The following is a 13,654-nucleotide window of genomic DNA, read 5'->3' as shown; positions in this document are numbered from 1 at the left end:
TGTTTATATAAAAAAAATGCCCCTCATTTGCAGTGTGAACAATTTTCAGCCACCATGCAGTTACAGTACAAACACTGCCCAGTCATTTGTTATTAAAGCAAAGAGAAAGCCTTGGAAAACTTTGCCAGCCAAAGAAGTTATTTCAATCACAGGGCTCTAATGAAAGCATTTGAAAACTAATTCCCAGAGATGCATCTTCCCTCTCGTCTAATACCCGGATTAACATTTTTTAGACACGGCACTTTTTTTCCCTTATCAGCATAAGACAGTGGGAGATAATTACATGCCATAGCACTCCATTGCCTGTACAAAACACTTCTTCAGCTACTTCAATCAATATCAGTTATGTAGAGATGGATAAACAATTTGCCTGTTTAAAAAATAAGGAGAGCTTCATGGGAGTCAAGGCAGGTGAAAACAAAATTCCAAACTGGTAATGAAAACACAGTGGTATGTCTTACTATCAATGTCAAACCCGTCTGTAGGTCTTTCTGTAGTTTGCTACAATATATTATGCTGAATATCCAGTGTTTGGGGGGTTACTTTTAGAACACATTCCACTACAGATGACTGAACACATGCCTAAAATGTCATTTGTAATCTATTGTATTAAATTACTCAAACTAAGTAACATATTCTATATGCTCTGGATTATTTTTGAAATACTTCAAAATCATGTTGCTGAGTTCATTTGTGTGGGTCGGATATTTCATACCATAAACACATGACGTTGTGTCCACGGTGTCCAGGCAGTGCATCTCCTCTGCCACTGTCGTGTGGCAGGTGCATTTGCACTTTTTTTTTTTTAAATCTGTTAACAGGGAAATGCACACCTCATACGAATTTGATATTGTGCAACAACAGCAAAGCAAGCGCTGCTGTTTATCCGCACTGAATCTGTTAAATATGCACTTCTGTTATGTTATGTAAACAAGCCACGTAGCCTACCAATCAGCTGTGCGCTCAACTGGAGACATAAACTCTTAGAAGATGGGTGAGTACTTTCTATCTTTCTACATTTGTAATTTTTTTTAACAGAAGGAACACATTTTATATGTTGATATTTAGTGGAAATTACATAATAAAGCCAACAAGTATGTTGGAATTAGTAATAGTCATTTACCAGAAACCTTCAGCTTCCTTGTGATCTCCCTCCAGCCAGCTGCCACCTTATTAAAGTTTATGTTGTTAAATGAGGAGTACAGTATAACACAGTACAGTTACTAATATATTGTATTAGTTGAGCTACATGTATTGCATTACTCTCCAACCCTGTGACCACAATGTAATCAAATGCATGGCTGCAGAAAAAAAATTCTAATTTATTGATTTAGATCATTCTTTTAAGTTGCAAATATTATTTGATGAGTTGTGATGACGTGATAATGCTGACAACATTACATCTACGTAACATTGTGTGCTATTTAACTATAAGTTTCGGTGTGAATTGATTTAAAACAAAATTCAAGATGTCGTTACTAAATGAAATTAGCTCGATATTTAACTTTTTTCCTCCTTGTGTTCAGAATTTCAAGTACCCTCCCCTGACCACTTAATATGCCTGGAAATTTTCAGACAGTTAAGTCTGTGTGTTAGGGACCTTTAGGCCAAACAACTATGACAAAAAGGGCATTTTCAAGGTGAGTATTATTTCATGAAAATTGACTTAAAAAATTGTGTTTATGTTATTAATTATTAAGTTATCGCTACTTATAAACACCTTTGACTGTAGAAGAAAAGCTAATTTCCCTAACTCAATATAGTGTTTGTTGAACGTTTCATTCAAAGTTGTCAACTTACAAAAGATTGATGCAAACTCTTTATATTTAATATTTTTTTTTGTTAAGCCAGAGCATTTGTTTTTAGAGTAGGATATGTTTGAGTGTGTGCTTCAGAGACCCCATGGAATGATTAATTTGAGCAAACACTAATAAAAGATTGTAATCATTTGTAACGTAACCGGACATATCTGGTCTGTCTCCTCATTAACCTTTGACCTTCTGACCTGCTGTCTCTCTGGCATTCATTCCCCTGCCTCGCCAACTCCTGATTTTGAACACATGTTTTCTTATCCTGCTAATACGTTCAGACCTAAGCATAGGACTTTTTGATTAGTAGTGACCTTATTAATTCATGATCAATTTGTTATCTCGCAGTGTGTCTGAACCCCGCCAAGCCAACTCAATATCACATCTACTCAAAAAGTAATAAAAAGGATGTCAGCACGGTAAAACATTTTACTTGAAACCTGGCCAAGGCATCTTATCACCTGAACCGGAGCTTGTCACTGGTGTGCAGCACGCTAATGAACAGTGACGTCTTTCATAGATTTTTTCTTTCATCAAATTTTTATCACTTGAGACAGTGACATGCAACTGACTGTTATCATTTTGTATTAGCAACTTCTGTCTGGTAATTTCCTGTGTAAACATATAGGTTGTTAGAGATAAGAATGGGAGTATTTTGAATATAATTTCTTAGTATTTTATTATTTTATCATGAAACCATTAATTGAAACAATACATTCCCCACTGCATCTCTTAAAGGCTTATCTCAATTAACACTAGATCACATTAAATCACCTACTGTGGGGTACTAACATACTAGTGTGCACTAGCGCCGAGGAAGTTCCTCTTTTGAAGGTTAGTAAATCCAGTTCCCATTTCAATTTAACTGACCAGTTGCTTTGATTGGCTGCACAAATCGAATTATGTCTATCAGTAAGAGCTTCACTTTAAAATGGGATTCTTATCTGGTACTTGTTAGGACCCACCTTTGTCTACAAAACAGCCCTAATCCTTGCAGCCATTGATTTCACAAGATGCTGCAAACAGCCCAAAGGTTTTCTGTTTGCTTGAGATTGTGGGCTGTGCCTGTGTAGGCACTGGGAGTAAACACAAGTCACTGCCACGATTCTGAACCTGTGTTTAAATGATGCCTTTCTCATGACATCACACATTATCCTAACATAGTATCAACTTGAAAAAAAAGGTAGACTAAACCATGGAAATAGCCACTCTTTCAAATGACGCTCAACTGTTACAGCCTGCTTCCAGACCTCTGAATCACCGTCTACACCTCGGATTTGTTCTGTGATTCAAACAGGTCCAACATCTGTTTTCCCCAGTTGGAGAAAAAGTCAGCCAATCAGAGCTTTGTAGGCAGGATAAAGAATGGGGGCATTATCTTTCTACAGCTAGCTACATCCATAGAATAGTGACAAGAAAAGAGACACAAAAATGTCCACAGCAGATGAATAAAAATGAATTACAGAAATAACATCTTTCAAACTTGCATTTTTGTTTTTAATTGTAGTGAAGACTGATTTTTTTCTTTTAAAAACTGCTTCAGCACGGCACTTTCAATATCAACGAAACATAACATCAGTGGGATGTGTGTGTGACTTGCTACTGATGATTTACAGCAAAACCACAGTCTGCATAAAAGAAGTGGACTAAGCCACCATGATCACCCATTCGTCTGAGGACCTAGTCAGTGGTCCTAAACATCAAACTATGACGCTCTCAATACTCCTCCAACGTTGATTTTGGAGGGACAGTGTGTCAATTTACATTTCTTACATGCATTGTGACTTTCCAAAATAAATTTCTGTCTTAACAAGAAATATATAGTTTCATGGTTTTGCTTAAAATAGGTAGGCCTATGTTTGTTACTAATGATGCTACACTGTAGTACTGTTACAAACCTTGGACGCAGCGCTAAACGACCATTTCCTGAGCCGCTCTCCTCGCAGTCAGTTCAACTTCTGCCCCAGTAAGCATGAGCCCTCACCACCAGCTACAAACATCCAACACAAGCATTTAATGGTTCCAACAAACTCATACCGACAATGCGGCTGCTTGAATCTGCTGTTTAACCCATTGACAACTGTAAGGTAACGTTAGCTGTGTGATGCTAACAAGTATACCCATAACTGTGTGTAGAAATATGCTTGTGCAGGCAACTCACAAACTGTTAGTTTGCGTTAGTCTCATGATAAACAAGGAGAGAGAAAGCGACAGTGGGGCAAGGAGGTGCTGATTCACCACACCCAGCTCTACCATTAAAAAAGATTTTTCCCATTCAAATACAATATATATTAATTGTGAAAAAAATATATGTATAAAAGTCATGTTTACATGTGGGAGGGGCAGCAGCAAGTTTTCTATACGATGATGAATACTGATGTCCACATGATTACTCAGGTACCCCACGCACAATATCTTGCTGAATGAACGAAAAAAGTAATTCAGCTACAATTTGTACCATGGTATGGAACAAGATAACATTCCTGCATGGTCTTTCACATTTCTAGGTGTACGTTCAACACAGCACCTCCTGAATGTCCCTGTTGTATTAAGCTGCTGTCTGCGGTGGCCTGCATTTAGCCTGAAAGGCTGCTACTGTTCTCTTCTGACTTCTCTCACAACAAAGAAGGACTGCTGCCGACTGGATGTTTTTTAACACCTCTTTCTCTGTAAACTCCTGGAAACATAATGCATAAAAATCCCAGGAGTGCTTGTGGTCACAGGGTTTCTGAGATGCTGGAGGCATATCAGGCACCTGTCAACATACCAAGTTCGAATCACTTACAGTAGATCACATCTTGCCTATTTTAACATTTAGTCAAGCAGTAAATGTACTCACCAAACCTGTCTGCATGCTTATACTTTATGCTTTATTTATAAGGAACTGACTGACTGGAGGAATGAGCTGTTTGTGTTGAGAGGAAGACTAAAAACAAATGGTAGCCTCCTGCAACCTCCATCACTTTAAGTCATTTTCATAGCGCAAGACATTAAATAATCACCATCCAGAGCTCAGTAAACAAACATTTTCAATTGTTCATCATGATGCATCAGTTGTTCACCATAATGCATTTACCATCTTATGTCTTGTCCTTGGACATGCTTATTTTCTGAAATGTATAAATGATGTATTGGACTTGCCACAAGACTGAATGTGAATATCAAATGTGATGAAATCGCAATCAAGTACAAATCTTGCCGGGAACACAGACACAGAGAGCACATCTTCATTCAAAGAGGGTTTCAAATTAGTCAACAGTTTTCAGAGAATACTAAATAGGAGAAGGGCACCTGTGGGTATCTAAAGTAAAAGGAACACCTTATCCCACAAAATCATCCATGTTTCATCGAGCAGTTCTTCACACAAGAAACCCTGCAACCCAATCACTTTATGAAATTCTTATTTAAACACTAGTGATGCATGGGACAACTAACAACCCACGGGCTTGTTTGAAAATAGAGGGTTTCAGGCAGGCAGGTCATTAATTGACAAAGCAGCATTTTGAGTTAGTTATCAAATTACAGAAATATTGTGCAACAGTCCACCTTCCACCTTCTCCTTCCCTCTCTGTTTCTTTCAAACAAACAGCAAGCAACTTTGTAATCAGTGCTGCTACGCACATGGTTTCAACTATCCTTTTTGACCAGAAGAATCAGTTGAAGTTTGACATATTTAAATCTCTCAAGTAATTAAGCACCTCTCTGTCCACAATGAATACATTAAATATGCACTTCTGTTATATGATATAAACAAACCACTGTACCCTTCAGCTTCACTCATGTACACAAACTCCGTAGTATATCAGCTGTGTGCTTGAGATCGAAGAGTTAGAGATAAATATATAGATATAATAATAATAAGAGATAACTTACAAGATGGATGAGTACCTGCTGTGTTCCTACTTTTTAAAAAGAAAACATATTTTACATTTTTATATTTACTGAAAATGACATACAATATAGCCATCAGCAAGTAGGTTGTTATTAGCGATGGTCATTTACCAGTAGTACTTTTGCTATTAGTGTAACATGACATATGTCATGTGATATATTTCACATTGACACATATATTTCACATGACACATCACATACTTCACTAGCCTGGCATGCTACATATACTATTATACTAGGCTATGTTATTAAAATAAGTCAATGTTGACTTCAGGATGCATTCCCGGTCTCCTGGGTGAAAGTCCTGTGTTCCTTTGACCCATACACCACCCATCCCATCCACTTCATGGGGGCCTCTTTAAAATTCGAACATAAGACAGACTGTGTTGCTTCTCATGCTATGCCATGTCACTTTCTCCTCTGCTGCTGTAAAAATATGGCCATCAGAGGGCACCGCCTTACTACAAACATAAATATGGGTTGTAACCATAAATTTTAATAATACCAACATAACGGGCCTCAAGATGGAGTTGCTCACCTGGCACATACACTTTTTTTGATTCTGGGTTTACTTCGCAGTATGCAGCCCACTGAATATGCACATTCCCGCTGGCCCTGCTCACGAGTTCCTGCTCTGCTCATAGACTTTAAATTGTGATGACAGCATAGATTTTTTGAAAGACTTTTCTCAACTCAAGCAAAGTTTAATGAATATACAACTTAGATTGATAAAAAATCTGAATATCAAGATTCATAATTGGCCTTGTTTGCTGTTCAACAGTTTTACAGATGTCTTTTTTATAATGGAGGTCTATGGGAAAAATGCTTTTTGGGACCCATTTTTGCTGCAATGCCACAACTTTCCACAGGGAAGAGTTGGCTGCAAGTGCTGAGCATATTTCTTGGGGGTCTGGTCATAACAAGCTGTTTCCACAGTTGATCATTGTTGTGGGTTTTTGGGTGAGAGGGAGCTGGTGTTTGAGTCAGATAGGCAGGTAAATTCTGTCATAATATCAGTTTGTTTCTAAAATGTCTCTCTTTGCCAGCACAAAAAAAAGGTACAAGTTAGGCCACATTTGTGCATAAATTCATTTTTTTCTGAAAACACACTTTTGGCAGGTTTGTATGAGTTGAGAATGAGTTTCTGTAAAAATTTAAGCTCGAGGCAGGCACACGGAAAGATTAATGTTAGTTTAACCCACAGTTGACAAGCACCAAAACACAGAGTGAGCATAGCCTCGGTCTTTAAACTGCTGCACTAAGTTTGTAAATTCACAACAGATTGCTCAGATATTCAAGACTTCTGGAAATCCAAGTAGCAATACATCCATGACCAAGAAGTGGAAAGCAGATAGAGTCAGCCAAACCCCCTTCGGCCCAAGAACACATGCAGCCTTGGTATGGCAAAGCTATTAACATAAACACTGATAATGACTTCTCACTGAGAAACAGGGGCCCACAACGTGTTTTCCACAATAGCTACACCATCCAATTATCTACAGATGTTAACTTCACAGAATGCTGGTTTGCCACATCTGTTTGTTGGTGGGAGATCTCATTATAACGAGGCTCTTTTAAACCCCGGCATCAAGCACTGCTTGGCACATTTTATTGCAGCATGTTGAGCATTTACAACAAACATTCCTGACTGCTGTAAAAGTTCACATGTTAGACTCGATGACTTCCAACAGTCAGTAAAATTCTCCTCATCTCTGCCGATTACTGTCGACAGCCTCAATGGTGACCTCTCTTCCCAGTCGTATCCCTCACTGCCTTCACAATGGTTCTTTCTCCACAGTATGTTTCAATTTATGAAAAACAATATTGTTGTGAAAAGATATGAGGCTGAAATCTAACACTGCATGTCTGAGTAAACTGGGGCTGCAACTAACAATTATGTTCATTACTGCTTTTGTTTTTTTTAATTGTTTAGTGTATTGAATGTCAAATGATTTCCTCCAACAAATTAGTTTACAAGGATAAAAAAAATAGAGACAAGCAGCAAATCCTCACATTGGGCAAACTGGAACCACAAATTCCAAGGGAGTTTTGCTTTATAAATGATAAACAATTCGTCAATCATTAATCAGTTAATGAAATATAGTATCCAACCAGTCATCTCAGCTCAAAAAACTAATTTCCATTAAACTCCAAATAAATTAAACAGATTGTCTTTAGTACAACTACACCAATGAATTCTAGTATGTGAGAAAATGCAACTCGTTTTTAGATCACATTTACAGTCTTATGAAACACTCAACCAGAACAATGAGCTTGAAGTGGCTAAAAGCTGACAAAAGCTGCAGGTAGTCGCCAAAGATCAATTCTGATTTATTGCAACTACATCACAGTAATTGCTTCTATGTGGGAACACATTGGCAGCAAAGTCAGACAAGGTAAAAGCACAAATGAACAGCCGGGTTGTAAACATGCTTTAAACTCTTAGATTATCTAAACCACTAGCTGGGGTAGGCAATAATATTTTGGCGTCGAAGGGCACAGATTCCACTATGACATTTGAGCATATTTTTATTCAAATGATCTGGAGAATACTAGACGTCTGCACCTCCTCTAGACTCCGTTTCCAAGCCTTAGAAATCTATCCCGTAAAGGGAGACTTTGGCCAATCACAGGTCACTGAGTACTGACTGTTCTCTACACATGCACGTACCCATGCATGTTCTAAATGGCGAAAACCTGATTCAGTGGAGGAAAATCATGCAGAAAAAGTTGCTATTCCAGTATTGGCAACAATTACCCACACTGCAGAGCAACCCAAAAAAGGAAAACAAACATCACAAGTGAATCTAACAAAAATTACAATAAAAGACAAGTAAATATCAGTGAAGCGCTTCAGAGATGGAGAGTAAATGTTGCAAATAGTTAAGCCGGACCTTCACAGCGGCTCTAACAACTTGAATTCACCAGCACAAACCACAAAACTATACTGTTGCCAGGAAGTATTATTTCAATACCAGTAGTCTTAATCTGTAATTAAGAAATATTTCAGGGAAGTTTCTGTACTTCCCTCAGTACAAATTTTCTGTACTCTTTCCACCCTTATTATTGGTTAAGCTGAAGACATAAACAAATCCACTCTATATAGTTCTTTCCTAAATAAGATTAACGGGATTACTGCACAAGTTTCAATAAATATGCATGGAAAAGCAGTTGTATAAACTGATATCTCAAGTATGATATTCCATAGGTTATTGTGTGGAAACCAGTAACATGTTTGACTCACCACAGTCCAAAAAGAATCAGAGCGCTGGATGCAGGATCTTCTCTGTACTGCTTCCTATAAGAGAAAAAATCTAATTTTAATTACATGATCACAGATACTCTGCCATTTAATAATTTTAACAGTGACAAGTTAAAAGTTTAATGACTAAAAATCTACATTTGCACTGTAATTGTACATTTAGCCTAAACAGTGGAGCAACGCTGTCACACCGTCTTCCTCTTAATAAGAACAGGGTTCCCTCACATTGTCATAGACAAAATTTCAAAACTTTTCCCTGACTTTTTCAATGACCCCAAAAAATGTTTTCCCTGCCCCACTTGACCAGTGCTTTTCAAACATAATAGGTTCAAACTCTGTTCAATCATAATTTCAGCATCCCACATAAAATGTTCAAGGATCTCCAGAAATTTGAAAAACCAACAATAATTTATGTTTTTACAGTTTCTGGCTTTCATAAATGGTGTCATTTCCAATGAAAACATGCCTTTTAAAAATCACCCAAAAGTTTTAAAGAGAAAGAAATTTGCTAAAAAGTTTAATAAAGGAAAAAAACACACCAAACCTTTTCAAATTTGATAAATAAACTTTACACATTTTCTTGTTTCAATTTTTTTTCATTTTATTTTTTTACGATTTTTGAATTTTTACTGTTTACTGCACTGCTTACATAATTTATCTATTTATCAAGTGTTTTTATATATTATAAGACTTGAGTACTTAATTTTGTTCCTGTCATGTACAGCAAGGCTGGAATGACAATAAAAATCCCTAAACTTCTTTAAAAATAGGTGGTAAAATATATATTTAATACAGCTATTTGTAAGTAGTATGCCCCTCCCCTAAAGCCAAAAGTGCTTAAAAAACTATGCAACATGCCTTGCATGCAGGCATGAAGGGAGAGACGAAAACGGGCAGAGAAAATTAAGAAATGTGCATGATGAACAAATATATAAAACATACATAATATAACCAAAATGTTGTCACACGTTGCTGCAAATTAAAGCTATGTTACGTCATCAGCTACAGAAAATAAAATTTACGGTTATGTTACATTAATGTAATTTAATTTATTACACACATTTCCCTTTATTTTTCCCAAACTTTTATTGCTATTTACTAGTTAAATGACTTTTCTAGGCCTGGAAAATGTTATTGTGAAACTTTTCCAGGTTTTCCATGACTGTGGAAGACGCTGTTGAAGCTGACTGGGATACCTCATGCAGGTGTTCTAGCTCTGCCTTTTCATTTGAGCTTGCCTCAGTGCAATTTAAGAAAATGGTTGGGAGCCTGAATTATGTTTTTTCCCGCCCTGACAATAGATAAACTGCAGCCGTAAACTGTCCCCCGACAATACTCTATTCAGAGTAATACACACGTGTTCAACAGCTTAACTGCAGGTAAAAACCGTCCTCCATACCACACTCTATTCTATTACTCTATTTATTTTCTCAATTCAAAGTAAAACACACACGGACTGGCAAATTCTTGTCTCATTTGTGGTCTAATAGTGAGACAGAGGGGGCTGAGTGAATGAGCTATGTTCAACTCTACCACAAAACAAGATTTAATAAATGAATATATGGGAAACACCGGGATATTGTATGAAGAGTGTGCATATTCCCACGCTAGTCTGGTGGGAGGGGCTGACAAAAGAAAGAATGAGTGAGGAGCTCTAGGAGGGAGGTGTTGTTTCAAATTCTGCCTTTTGTTTCTTTTCCAGAAAATTACCTACCCCAGCTTTAAGGGCTCTAGGTTAACACTGAGACAGGAAGCTGGCCTGTTAAGAGTGTTCATAACAGGATCATAACTTTGATTTCCACCTACCAGATCACTCTTCCAAACTTCTTTTTAGCGATGTTACCACTAGGGTTGCAGTGATATACTGGTTTAGGCTGTGATATAAAAATTAAACGATTTTCAAACTGTGTACATTCACTTATTTATACATGAAGCAAAAATACAACTGGATGGAGAATCTCATGTTTAGTTATTTTCAAAAGGGAGACTTTTAAAACATATTTCCATTAAAATGTTTTCAAGTCTTAATTATAGTGATAAAACATTTGTTCAATCAAAACTAACTCTTCTGTTTTCATTCATTAAAGGGTCACTGATTATAATAATAATTCTGTAATACTGTGATACCAAAATACCACAATATTTTCTGAGACGGTTATCATACCGTAAAAATCTCATACTGCTGCAACCCTAGTTCCCACATTTCCAGATCTCAGGATTTAGTGGCTGCATTTATCAACAACAGGATTGAGGACCAAAACTCTAATGAGATTCATGTTGTAATAAACTGTAATCATTCTATAATTTACTGTGGGACCACCAGGATTAATATTCCTCTCATATTACAGCAAGTCTTTTAAAGTTAATATAAAAAAAATGTCTTTCAATGTCTTTAAATGGCTTTAAATGGTTGCAAGAAAATCCAAAAGCCAGTTTCCCAATGTGGAATACCCCATTGTCTCATTCTCTGCTTCCTTTCAAAGAATTACCCCTTGAAATGGAAGACGGGGTTGCCTGTCCCCCATGGAGGACGTTCAACATCGTGGTATCTTTGAAAATATACCTCTCACCCAAATTACGGAAATTGCAAAGTAGACATTCTCACACGTCAAGGACACAGTGGGAGCACGTGTGTGAAACCTCTTTTATTTCATTATACCATCAGGACATGCGATGTCAAGCGGAGGTCCCATGCTGATAATATAATTGGCTCCTTGTATGGCAGAAGCAAAAGCATGACACCGTGCACCCCATGAGAAAGACGAAGAAATTGAGAGGGAGTAGCAGAACCTTGTTGACGTGCATACGTTTGTGACAAGTTACAGCATTAGCAAGTAATTACTGTGCCTCTACAACAAAAAGGAAGCAAGAGTAAACAATGAAACAAGAGTCTGCAGGTTATACTTAATTACTTCAGAAACATTTCAGATACTTGTAAAGTCAGTGTAATGTTAAGAGACATCTCAGCTTCTTAGAGTGCACATACAAACAGGGCCTTAGCCAGACCATGCTGCGTTTTACACTACTACTGTGAGCCAAAACCCAGACCCCTCAGGTTCACAGCATAAATCACTGTTGAGTTAGAGGTTTGTGATGAATTTACATACACTGTTTGCAAACGGTGCCCTCTATAAGGATCTTGTAGGCATTGAGGCAGCGAAAACATGACCTTTAAAAGCTGCTTTGTTGAGCAATCCATTCCTGCACACACTGCAGTACCCAGCCTCCGTGTCCCCTGTAGAATTAGGTTGATTGAGCATGGCCTAAATTGGATCAACCATATCTTGCATGCTGGAACCCAGGGCCCATAAAATCGCCTGGACTGCGAGGCAGCCAAATACTTGGCTGTTTAGTTGGTGGGAAGGTTTCCAACCCAAAGCCTGGGAGAGTTATAAACCCACGAGTCTCTGGGACTGACTGCTGTCGTATTGCACTGCCCATTTTTAGGTTTGCTATGTGTTGTCTTATCACACTTCAGAAGTTACTCTGCTTTGAACCTTCACTCAGTATGTCATCACGCAATATTATTTATTATGACGATGTTGGTTGGCCACAATAATGGTCCTCACTTGTCCACGATAACCAAACGATATTCAATTATGTAATGCCTTTTTGCCTTTGCCTTTTTTGCTATATATTTTTGTTTTTTTTTCTCTGCCTTTCTCTAGGTTATGCTCCCATACATCTGATGCTGTACATAGTTACCCACATAACTACCCACATAAGATAAGATAAGATAATCCTTTATTAGTCCCACAGTGGGGAAATTTCCAAACATAACTAACTCAATGTTATTTACATTACCATGACAAAGCAATAGTGTGGCAGCTAAACTGAAGGAAAGATGTCCAAAAAAATGCAAATGTGCCTATTTGGCAATTCTTTTGTGAAACCAAATAGAAAAGGGGAGCAAACTTCAACTTCATTTTTGTTTCTGAAGTATGTAGCCAACAGGGACTTAGCACAGCAGCTTAAGTAAGGCCCACGCAAATAGACAAAACACAAGCAAATTAAGAAAACATCATAAGCCTGCAAAACATTTGGAGACACGCTGCAAATACCACAACATGGCACATAAGGAAAACGCACTTAGCTTGGCTATACAGCAAGTAAAACCACATAAAAGGCACGAGTGAACAAATGAGAATATATACATAACAATCCGAACGTGGACAAAGTTTTTAGTAAGCTGCGCAATAAACAAGTTGGTACTCAAGATGCAACAACACAAATTGCTCATCCCACTTTTATACTCACAATCCAAACAGAAAACACACGCAATCATTAGACAAATAAACAGACGTCTATAATAATACCGACAACACCACCAAAAAACACACACATTAATGACAGAGCACCTCCTATTTTTCTGTTTTTTTGTTCCATACATTAATGTGGATAAACGTGTTATTTAATAAAAATGACCTCACCAGTTGATCAGATCTCTTTTTAAAATTAGCACTGCCTTTACAATGGGTATTCCAACGTATGCGTCTCCAGCCCATAGATATTTAATTTATGTTCGTCTCTCTCAGGCACCTAGGAGAGTGCTGGGCTATGAAGCCTATTTTAGTAGTGGCTAAAAGTGGAATTATAAACTTCCGAACCCTTCACGAGATGCCATTGTGCCCAAAAAGACTTCTGGTCTGATAATATTTAAAAAGTCTATTAGAGCCCATTTTTTGATGTTGTT

The 13,654-nt window shown here is 37.5% G+C and overlaps 1 long non-coding RNA gene across 1 annotated transcript in view; it reads right to left on the bottom strand.

Moving 5' to 3' along the window:
- LOC148188101 (uncharacterized) overlaps positions 1-13,654 on the bottom strand; it is a 148,468-nt gene that overhangs the window by 81,982 nt on the left and 52,832 nt on the right. Inside the window, exon 3 of the long non-coding RNA XR_015778167.1 lies at positions 8,944-8,997. This is a non-coding gene — a long non-coding RNA (uncharacterized LOC148188101). The remainder of the gene's footprint in view (positions 1-8,943; positions 8,998-13,654) is intronic.

This window comes from Plectropomus leopardus, chromosome 12, assembly GCF_026936395.1.
Source record: "Plectropomus leopardus strain MGB_pleo_1.0 chromosome 12, ASM2693639v1, whole genome shotgun sequence".
Lineage (NCBI taxonomy): Eukaryota > Metazoa > Chordata > Actinopteri > Perciformes > Serranidae > Plectropomus > Plectropomus leopardus.
The sequence above is the reverse complement of the archived record's forward strand: the minus strand, read 5'-3'. Positions and strand labels throughout refer to the sequence as shown.